Raw genomic sequence first — 10,059 nt, forward strand, 5'->3', positions numbered from 1 at the left:
TGAGGGTTTATTCAATTGGATAACATTTACAAAGAAAACTACAGTCAAAGTAATCCCAAGTGATGGTGGATGGAAGTGAGGCTATAGGAGCTAGCATCACCCTACAGCCGCAACTCGTACGTAAATATTAACTACTGCTTTACTTATATAAATAATCTACTGTATTACCAATAGGTGGCACAGTGGTGGAGCTGTAGTTCAAATCCTGTCCCTGCCTGTGTGAAGTTTGCATGTTCTTCCCGTGCCTGCATGGGTTTTCTCTGGGCACTCCAGTTTCCTCCCACATCCCCAAAAAATGCATTCATTGGAGACTCTAAATTGCCTCTGTGTGTGATTGGGAGTGCGCCTATTGTGTGTCTCTATGTGCCCTGCAATTGGCAGGCAACCAGGTCAGGGTATACCCTGCCCCACCCCAATGACAACTGGGATTGGCTCCTGGCACTCCCCCGACCCTTGCGAGGATAAGCTGCTGATAAAATAGATGGATGGATGGCATCCATCCATGTGTATTGTAACATTCCTTTACAGTATTTTAGCATTTGTCATTAACAAGACAAATGTATATTACAAGAGACACATGCATGAAAATGGGATTCTACAGTACAAGAAAAAGAGATCCAAAAAATCTATTGTGTAGAAATACTGAAGATGAAGATTATTTGTATTCTTCTGTGAAAGGAACCTAAGCATTTGCAGAATGCTTGTCACTCCACCAATCACCTCGGGGGAAGGTTTGAGACAAAAAAACAATTGCCACCTGCACATGGCGTCACTTGATTCCGGTGATTAGCCAACAAAAAAAAAACTACTGTGCGGTCACAGCAGGTGACACTAGAGAATGGTTGACTTAGAAAGACTTACAGCTGAGTATGATTTATGAAGTGGAACATGACTCCAGAACCCAATTCAGACTACTCTCCTCAATTCAGACTACTTGCGTCCTACATTTGTAAGTTTTTATTTTATTTATTTTTTTACAATACTGTACCCCGGTTCTGCTCAAAGTTAGATGGGATTGGCTCCAGCACTCCTGTGTCCCTTGTGAGGATAAGTAGCTCAGAGGATTGGATGGCTGGATGGATGGATGGATGGATGGAAGCTTCTGGAAGAGTTGTCAGTAACTTATTGCCAACAGTGTTTTTAACTGTATATGTAAAGGATAGCATATGATACTGATATAACGTGCCATTTTTATTGTTAAAAGTTATTAAAGTTAAAAATAGCCCTCTAAATGCAAATTTCATGAAAGGTTTTGCCATAATGGATTGAAAGCATCACAAATGTCATCATTCATTATTTAATTTCCTCTGCAATTTTTGTAATATATATACACGTGTGTGTGTGTGTGTGTGTGTGTGTGTGTGTTGTGTGTGTGTGTGTGTGTGGTGTGTGTGTGTGTGTGTGTGTGTGTGTGTGTGTGCGTGCGCATGCAAGTATGCGTGTGTGTTCTCTCACCTGATCCATGGTGTTCAGAGAGACCTGGGGTGACTTCCAGTTCGTCGCAAAGCTTGTTAAAGTGGAAGATGTGGTTTTAGCTAAAAGTGGGGAGGTCTTCACACATGGATAAACACACACAGACACACACACACAGCACAGCACACATGCATAGCAAAACACCTCAGGGTCAAAACAAATGAGCTGTGCACATCAACTCACATCACCGATTCTTTTCCTTGGCTAACATTACCTCCTCCTCTCGCCCTTATCGGAGGTGCTATTTTGGTTTCTTCAAATCATAATGGTAAATAATCAGTTCAATTGTTATGCAAAAGGAATTCATCTTATTATTTGTATATACCTTCCATTCTCCCGTCTTCGCCAGATATCTAGCTGGTGGAATCGTGGCCTCACACTGCTTTTCCTTTGCCTCTCGCTTTGTCAGTGCTGTCTCTTCTCATTTAAATCCCACAAGCTTTTTTTCTTTCTCCTGTGCTTTAGACGGCATTAGCGACAGAATGGGATGAGGAGAAGGATCAGGGGGATCGAGTGCATGTACCACGTGACATGATAGTAAAGTGGTATTCCCAGCTGTCACACTCACGCAACCAGATCTTAATAATTTTTTAGTTAATTTAATTTTAGTTTTAAAAAAGCAAAAAACACAACGACATGTTTTTTTACTGGGTAACACTGACCCATCAACAACATGGAAAGTGTAGGAAGGGGAAGCTTGGACATCGTGGCAGGAACGGGCAGCTGTACGAGAGCCATGGAAGAATCACTGGAGACAAACGCAAGGGTTGCATGTGGTTGAGGTAATTGATAAGGAGTCATGAATGCTGGCCTATGTACCACATATTACATCAATTATCTGGTGCTGATTTGCTGTCTCTTGGCTGAACTATATCCAGGTACTGATGGGTGTTCATTTTTAACAGGTGGACTGCCAAGATGGTACTGATTGCTGGGGTGAGGAGACAGAAGGTTGGGGCCCAAAGCACCACCCGAGCTCCAAATGGGGATCTTGAGGGCACGGACTATGACAAATCCTGTGCTGCAACCTCTGCGCTGTACAGCTGGAAACTCCCACTAAACAACAACAGAAATGGCTGGATGCGTTCACTACACAGGCCCATCTCAAGAATATACATCCATCCATTTTCTTCGCCACTTATCCTCACGAGAGTGGCGGGAGTGCTGGAGCCTATCCCAGCTGTCAATGGGCAGGAGGCAGGTTACACCCTGAACTGGTTGCCAGCCAATCGCAGGGCACATCGAGACAAACAGCCGCACTCACAATAACACTTAGGGGCAATTTAGAGTGTCCAATTATTGTTGCATGTTTTTTGGTTGAGGGAGAAAACCGGAGTGCCCGGAGGAAACACGCGTAGGCACAGGGAGAACATGCAAACTCCACAGAGGTGGGGCCGCGATTGAACCCGTGACCTCAGAACTGTGAGGCCAATGCTTTCCAGCTGATTCACTGTTCCAACATCTCAATATTATAAATGCATTTACATCATTGAGATGGGAGACTCTTCCTTTTTATCGTATCAAGAAATGTGTTGGATTTGTACTTTAAGATTGTCTGAAAGGCATCCCACATTATTGAGGTCAAGTCAGTGGAGCGAATGTTGTGCAGAGAGAAATGATTGGAAAATGAATGGCGCCATCCAGTGTACACTACATATAATGTACGCTGTTGTCCTATATTATTACAAAACATACATACATCCATTTTCTACACTAACGGTGGACATAAGTCTACACTATACAACCCCAGTTTGAATGCCAAGTTTCTCCAAAAATGAGACCAAGATAAATTATTTAAAAACTTTTTCACCAATAGTGTGACATTTACCAACTTAACTGAAAAAAAAGAAATGTTTTAGAGAGGGGAAATAAAAATAAACACACTAACTGGGTTTTACAGTTTCACATTGGAGCAGAGTAGTGTAGAGTAGTGGGGGATGGAGGGGCCAAATATTCCATTCAAGTAAGAGTACTGATAGTTTTGAATAATATTGTTCAAGTAAAAGTAAAAAGTAGCCGTCCAAATAATTACTGTTATAAGAGTAAGAAAGCAGCCAGTGGGGAAAAAAAGTAAAACTAAACTAAATAAAATATGAATGTGCAAATTTGGATATTGCTGACCAGGTTAGTCAAAAACTAATAAAATCTTTGTAAAATAAAGTCTTTGTAAAATAATACTTTTAGGCAATTGGGCAAATACTTTAGGCTCATCAGGCTGAGACAAACACAGGACCAAAACTGTTGTGGATAGAAAAAGTATACACACCCCTGTTATAATACAAGGTATTTGTGTTGTAAAAGAATTTTAAATCATTTTGAAACTTCTCATCTTTAATTTGACCTACCTTTCCTTCTTCTTTCGGCTTGTCCCTTTCGGGGTTGCCACAGCGTGTCATCTCAGATGAACGCACATATGTTTAGCACAATTTTTACGCCGGATGCCCTTCCTGACGCAACCCTTCTCAGGGAGTGGGGGCCCCAGTGGGATACGAACCCACAACCCCTGGTTTTCCAAACCAGTGCTGATAAATTTTATTTTTGTATATTTTTGAGAGGGGAGATGAAATCAAATAAATATGAATGTGTTTGACTTGGACTCGATGTTTAACTTGCTGCCTAGTTAGATAAATAACATAAAAGAAATCTGTATCACAATCCGAAAGCTAGTTTATTTTTCCATAGTATGATTTAAATAGTCTGCATTGTCTATATTTCCAAACAAAATCATAAATCCAACTTCGCTGGCATCCTTACAGCTCTCCCGGACCTGGTTCTGAGAGTAGGAGTAGATGGTGGCTCTGGAAGGTTCTGCGGCGGCGGTTCCTTTGTCAGTTGATCTGAACCGCTCCTCTGGGAAGTCTCCACCGGAATGGGGCAAATCTGCTTCGGCGAGGCTCTCATGGGCGTCCGATGACGACGGTTTCGTCTCATGGTTCCGTGGAGTCCATCCACTAGATACGGACGTGGGGTAGCATAATCTGTTCCCAGACCCCCAAGATTTCTCCAAGTTGCATAAAGGGTTTGTCTGGTCACCTGCCGCCAAGTCATCAATTAAGTTGAGGCGAACAACAATGTCAAAGTGCTCCTTCCGAAGCTCACGAAGGGTAAGGTGTGTAGTCGCGGTGATTTTTAAACACCTCCTGAAGGGCCATTTCGTATACATTTTTATAAAGTTTGAAATGACTTGCTAGTCCATGGGCTGGAAGAGAGGGTTTGTGTTAGGTGTGAGGTACACACTCTAATGAAGGAAAATTCCTCCAGGATATCATCTTCAAAGTTGTGCAAGTGGGCAGGGGCATTGTCAAGAATGAGGAGGTACTTGAGGGGAAGATTGTTGTCTTCTAGGAACTTCTTCACAGCAGGGCCAAAAACTAAGATCATCCACTCAAAAAAAAAAAAAAAAAAATGTCAGATGACCCAGGCCTTAGTATTGGCCCTTCACATGACTGGAAGTTTCTCCTTTAGGATTTTGTGACCTTTGAATGCCCTGGGATTTTTAGTCAGACACCAGCAGGGGCTTAGTTTTACAACTCCCACTGGCATTGGCACAAATAGCAAGTGTAAGCCAGTCCTTCATTGGCTTATGGCCTAGCAGTTTCTTCTCCTCCATTGTTATAAATATTCAACAAGGCATCTTTTTCCAAAATAGGTGAAGTAAGAATAATTTTATTGTGTTGTTTTTCCATAATTAAAAGATGTTTCGCAATAGCTTTGTATAACCTAAAAGACGATCGCAATAGCTTTGAATAACCAGCAATGTCATAAAAGGATGTTTGGATAACCAGCAATGTCATAAAAAGATGTTTTTGTGTTATATGATGTCGTGCAACGCCATTTGTTGGTAACAAAGAATAGTGTGGCGTCAGGCGGGATGAATTGGCCACTCAACCCTCCTTCCACACACGCTTAGAGTATAAAAGGAGAACTTTAGATACTCTCGGTAGAGTCTGCTGCGGGTTGCGTACGGATGCCCAGCCGGTATTGAAGCTGCTCTCTACCTGGAGTGTTGGCTCTCCCTCCTATTGGCGCACGGTAAGAGCTGGATATTCTTCTAAGAGCTGATTGGATATTACTTAGCTTCATACCACGTGATTTGTGCTTGTGCTTGTGTTACCATTTCTGTGTGGGACCAATAAAGTGCCAATTGTTGGTAGCCAGAAGTGTGTCTTGTCTTCATTTCTGAGTGCCTATCTCCGACGAACCTATTAAAATTTGATACCGAACTCCTGAGCGAGGTATCAGAAATGTTTTAAAACAATAGGCCAGTTTCGTCACAATTGAAAACTTGGTGTGGAAAGTAGCTTTCTTCCAATGCCAATTGTTCAAATTTCCGAATAATTTCTTTCGCCACCTTTTGGTCTGCACTCGATACCTCGCTATGCCTAACAACGTAGTGAAATTCATTCCTCCTCTTGAATTTTTCAAACCACCCACGCAATGCCCTAAATTCCAGGTGTAGCTCCTGTTCCAAAATTTCCTCACTGCCATCCTTTTCCAGGAGTCATTAATTATGGTGGTTGCTTTTTCACAAATTATTTTCTCCGTCACTGTATCTCTGGCTATCTCCTTTTCATTTATCCAAAGGAGTAACAGCCTCGCCACACAAACGAAGGAATTGCATCATAGCTAAAGATTGACATCCCTCCTAGCCAATGTGATGGCAGGAAGATACTACTGCAATAGCTAATGGAAGAGCAGCTCTATCGCAGCACTTTCAAACTAAGATACAGTACAGGATGTTTATGTTTGATGGAACCCAGGGCCTATTTTTTCCTTTCGTATCTTGAATTTCCTTCGTTACTCGAGACAAAATTTTTCCAAGGAGGCTTTGCGTAACCAGAATTTTTCATTAGTAGAGACATTCGTAAGTAGAGGTATGACTGTATCAGAATCCGAAAGCTAGTTTATTTTTCTATAGTACGAATTAAATTATTTTTCATGTCTTTTGACTTTGTACTGTAAATATCTGATGACCAAAAAAGTTTGTAGATGAAATTTGTCGCGTTATTAAATAACAGACGTGAGTCCACTGTATCATTCAACGTCCGTGATATTTATTTTGCTTTTCAACTGCCAACTCCCTAACTCACTTCCTTTTCGTCACCCCGTGATGCCGTCAACACAACCACACCACATCTCCCCTTTCTAGAGTCATTAAGGAAGACTGCCAATGATTCAACAGACATTGAGGGTTATTCTGCCTCGTGGCTGGAAGGTCTGCTCCTGTCTGTACCTGTCCCCGACAGTCAAGCACACACATAACCTTTTAGCCTGAGCTTGAACAATTGACTTCAACAAATCAAGAACTCAACCAACAATCCTGCAGCTAACTAAACATTTACATTACAAAAACAGTATGAATCACATCACATTTCAACATTTCTCTTTTTTTTTTTTTGTTCCTGCATTGTCTCTATCTCCAAACAAAATCATAAATCCAACCTCACTGGCATCCTTACAGCCCTACCGGACCTGGTTCTGAGAGTAGGAGCAGGTGGTGGTTCTGGAAGGTTCTGTGGTAGTGGTTCCTCTGTCAGTTGACCTGAACCGCCCCTCTGGGAAGGCTCCACCGGAATGGACAAACTCTGCTCCGGCGAGGCTCTCATGGGCGTGAGATGACGGCAGTTCCATCGACTAGATATGAACGTGGGCTGGCGTGTCCACTGATGTTGGCCCCGGCTGTTCCTTGATCGTTGAGCCACACCTCCTGTCCTGGCTCCAGTGCCTTGAGGTTCCGTGCACAAAGCCGCTTCTTATAGCGTTGCGCATCTTTCACTCGCTTCTCATTTTCCTTAACCGAACAGCTTCAAGATTTTGAATAGCTGGACTCAGCAAGGCAGGAAGAACGGGCACTGTCGTCCGAAGCCTCCTTACCATGACAAGCTGAGCTGGACTAAACCCATTCTCCAAAGGGGTATTCCTGTAAGCGAGTAAGGCCAGATAGGATTTGTCTGCTTTCTTCAAGAGCCCTTTCACGGACTGAACCGCTCGTTTATTGCCTTGTGGGTATCTTGGTCTGCTGGTGACATGACAGAACCCATAGGACTTTGCAAACTCTGAGAAAGCCACTCCTGAAAACTGTGCCCCCCCCATCCGAAACGAGAAGGTCTAATATCCCGTGACGTGTGTAGATTGACTTAAGGTGATTGATCACGTCATTTGACCTTGTGGATGTCAGTAGTGCTATCTCCACATACCTAGACATGTAGTCCGCAACCAGTAGGTAGGTCTTACTCCCGAGCACAAACGAATCCGCTCCCAGCTTCTCCCATTGTTGGCCTGGGTACGGTGATGGCATCATTGGCTCTCTGTGGTCCTGCCTCTTCTTGCAGCAATGCCGGCAATGTTACTGGGTGTTGTTGATAAATGCCTTTTGCTTTGCATCGTGGACATTTACATTGCACTCATAGACATGGCGCCAAACTGTATTTATTGACATTGATTTTCTGAAATGTTTCTGAGCCAGTGTGGTGTTATCCTTTACACATTGATGTTGGTTTTTGATGCAGTGGTCCCTCAGGGATCGAAGGTCATGGGCTTTCACTTGCTTAAGTTTATCAATTTGAACAGTAAATACCTCCTCTATATAGTGTATTAAGTTACAAATATTTCACATTTGTGATTTACTTACCACTTAATTGGAATTGCAGTTATATATAATTGTTGTACGTTGTAGGCTAACATTTTTTTTTTTTTTTAAATCTTGAAATTATTTGTCTTGGTCTGGTAAGTGATGGTGTAGTAATACAGGTTTGACTTTGATGTGGGCAGCTGGGATAAATTCCGGTTCAGTAATGGTGTCAATATGTACCCTGCAACTGACAGGCAACAAGTTCACGGTGTAGTCTATCTTTTGCCTGAAGTCTGCTGGGATAGGCTACAGCACTCCTGCAGCCCTTGTGAGGATAAGGGGCTTGGAAGATGGGTGAATGGCTAAAATCTTGTTCCACAATGATGCATGCCATCTTATAACTGGTGCAAGGCTGTGTTCTGTTTGTTTTGTATATCGCAAAAGTGTGACTTTTTTTCAATAGTCACCTTCATTATGAATAGTAGTATGATTGCCTTGTTTGATCGTGTTAACAGAAATACAGTGGTGCCTTGGTTCTCAAACAATTCGTTCCTGAAGGGTGGTTGAAAACGAAAACGTTCGAAAACTAAAGCACGTTTTCCCATTACAATGAATGGAAAGTTAAATAATGCATTCCATGCCTAAAAAAAAGTTTATGCGATTTTTTTTTTAGCTTTTCCTGATAATAAACTGCATAGTAGAAATACGTGAATAGTTTAAATAATTTATATAATTAAATCATTTCAGAAATATATTTTTTGCTTAAAATGTATTAGCCTAATAGAGTATGCTCGGCTGGGAGTGTGTTGCCGTATTTCTAGCGACCCCCAGACTTGTAAACCTTTTATTAACAAAAGTGCAAAATAACTTTTGTTTTTTTATTTGCACAGAAAGTACGTAACGTAAAAAAAAAAATAACTTGCAATTAGAGGTAGAGTTAATGGAACAAAAGAAAAAAGTAATGCAAAACAAGTTTCAAATCTCTTCGGTGGGGGTGACTCCCCCCTTTTTCACAAAGAACTAATGTAGTGTTTGTTTCTTTTAAGCACTTTTTTGAAGAGGCTCATAATAACATCTTTAAAATTTTGCAGTGCTCTGCAACATTCAGCTTTATTCGGGTGATGAAGTTCTACAAAATGTCGTTCCATTCAGCACACATAGCTTTAATAACGGCACTTGAGACATCCTTCCTGCCTTCAGCCTCATCAGACGACATCTCCTCCCTTCCTTGCCAACACTATCCCCAGCTAACTGCTACTCGTTCAAGAAAATAAAAAGCTTTTCAACTTCCTCCAAGATCTGTGGCCTCTGCTTGGTCAACACGGTTGCTCCTTTGGCACTTGCTTTGAGGCAGCCTTGTGTTTCAGAATGGTCCTGATCGTCATTTTCGCCATGCCATACTTCTTCGAAAGCTCAGAAACACGCACGCCAGATTTATGCTCGGCTATCAAATCCTTCTTGAAGTTTTTACGCACCACTTTCCTTTTTTCAGCACCAGCATTTCGACTTGCCTTCTTTAGAGCCATGATCTCGGGTTAATGTTGCTCAATTTGAAGAAAAAAAAGTCACTACAGTACTGGGAAACGTCCACGAGCCCGGAATGTGTGAGTCAACTGGTTGCGCCGCACGTTACGTCTTCTCCGTCGATATGTAAGAAAACCCGTTCGTAACCAAGGTACCACCGTACTGTAAATTCACAAGTTAAATATATAGTACTGTTCTTTTAATTTTAGGTTTGCACTTTCTTTGGGCTGAGCACCTCACATCCAAAATATTTGCGACTGTGAATGCTAAAAATGTTCGACCGTTAATGTGACCCACTGCAGCTTTTATACCATGTTGCCATCGCCAGGACATGTATATTTCATGCAAATAAATAAATGAAACATCCATCCATCCATTTTCTCAGCTGCTCATTCTCACAAGGGTTGCAGGAGTACTGGAGCATATCCCAGCTAACTTCGGGCAGGAGGCGGGATACACCCTGAACTGGTTTCAAGCCAATTGAAGTGCAC

The 10,059-nt window shown here is 42.0% G+C and overlaps 1 long non-coding RNA gene across 1 annotated transcript in view; it reads left to right on the forward strand.

Annotated features, from left to right (window-relative positions):
- Positions 1–5,698, forward strand: part of LOC133495509 (uncharacterized) — a 61,853-nt gene extending 56,155 nt beyond the window's left edge. The window contains exons 5-6 of the long non-coding RNA XR_009793596.1: positions 1,435–2,255; positions 2,379–5,698. This is a non-coding gene — a long non-coding RNA (uncharacterized LOC133495509). The remainder of the gene's footprint in view (positions 1–1,434; positions 2,256–2,378) is intronic.
- Positions 5,699–10,059: the final 4,361 nt, after the last annotated feature.

Source organism: Syngnathoides biaculeatus, chromosome 22 (assembly GCF_019802595.1).
Source record: "Syngnathoides biaculeatus isolate LvHL_M chromosome 22, ASM1980259v1, whole genome shotgun sequence".
Lineage (NCBI taxonomy): Eukaryota > Metazoa > Chordata > Actinopteri > Syngnathiformes > Syngnathidae > Syngnathoides > Syngnathoides biaculeatus.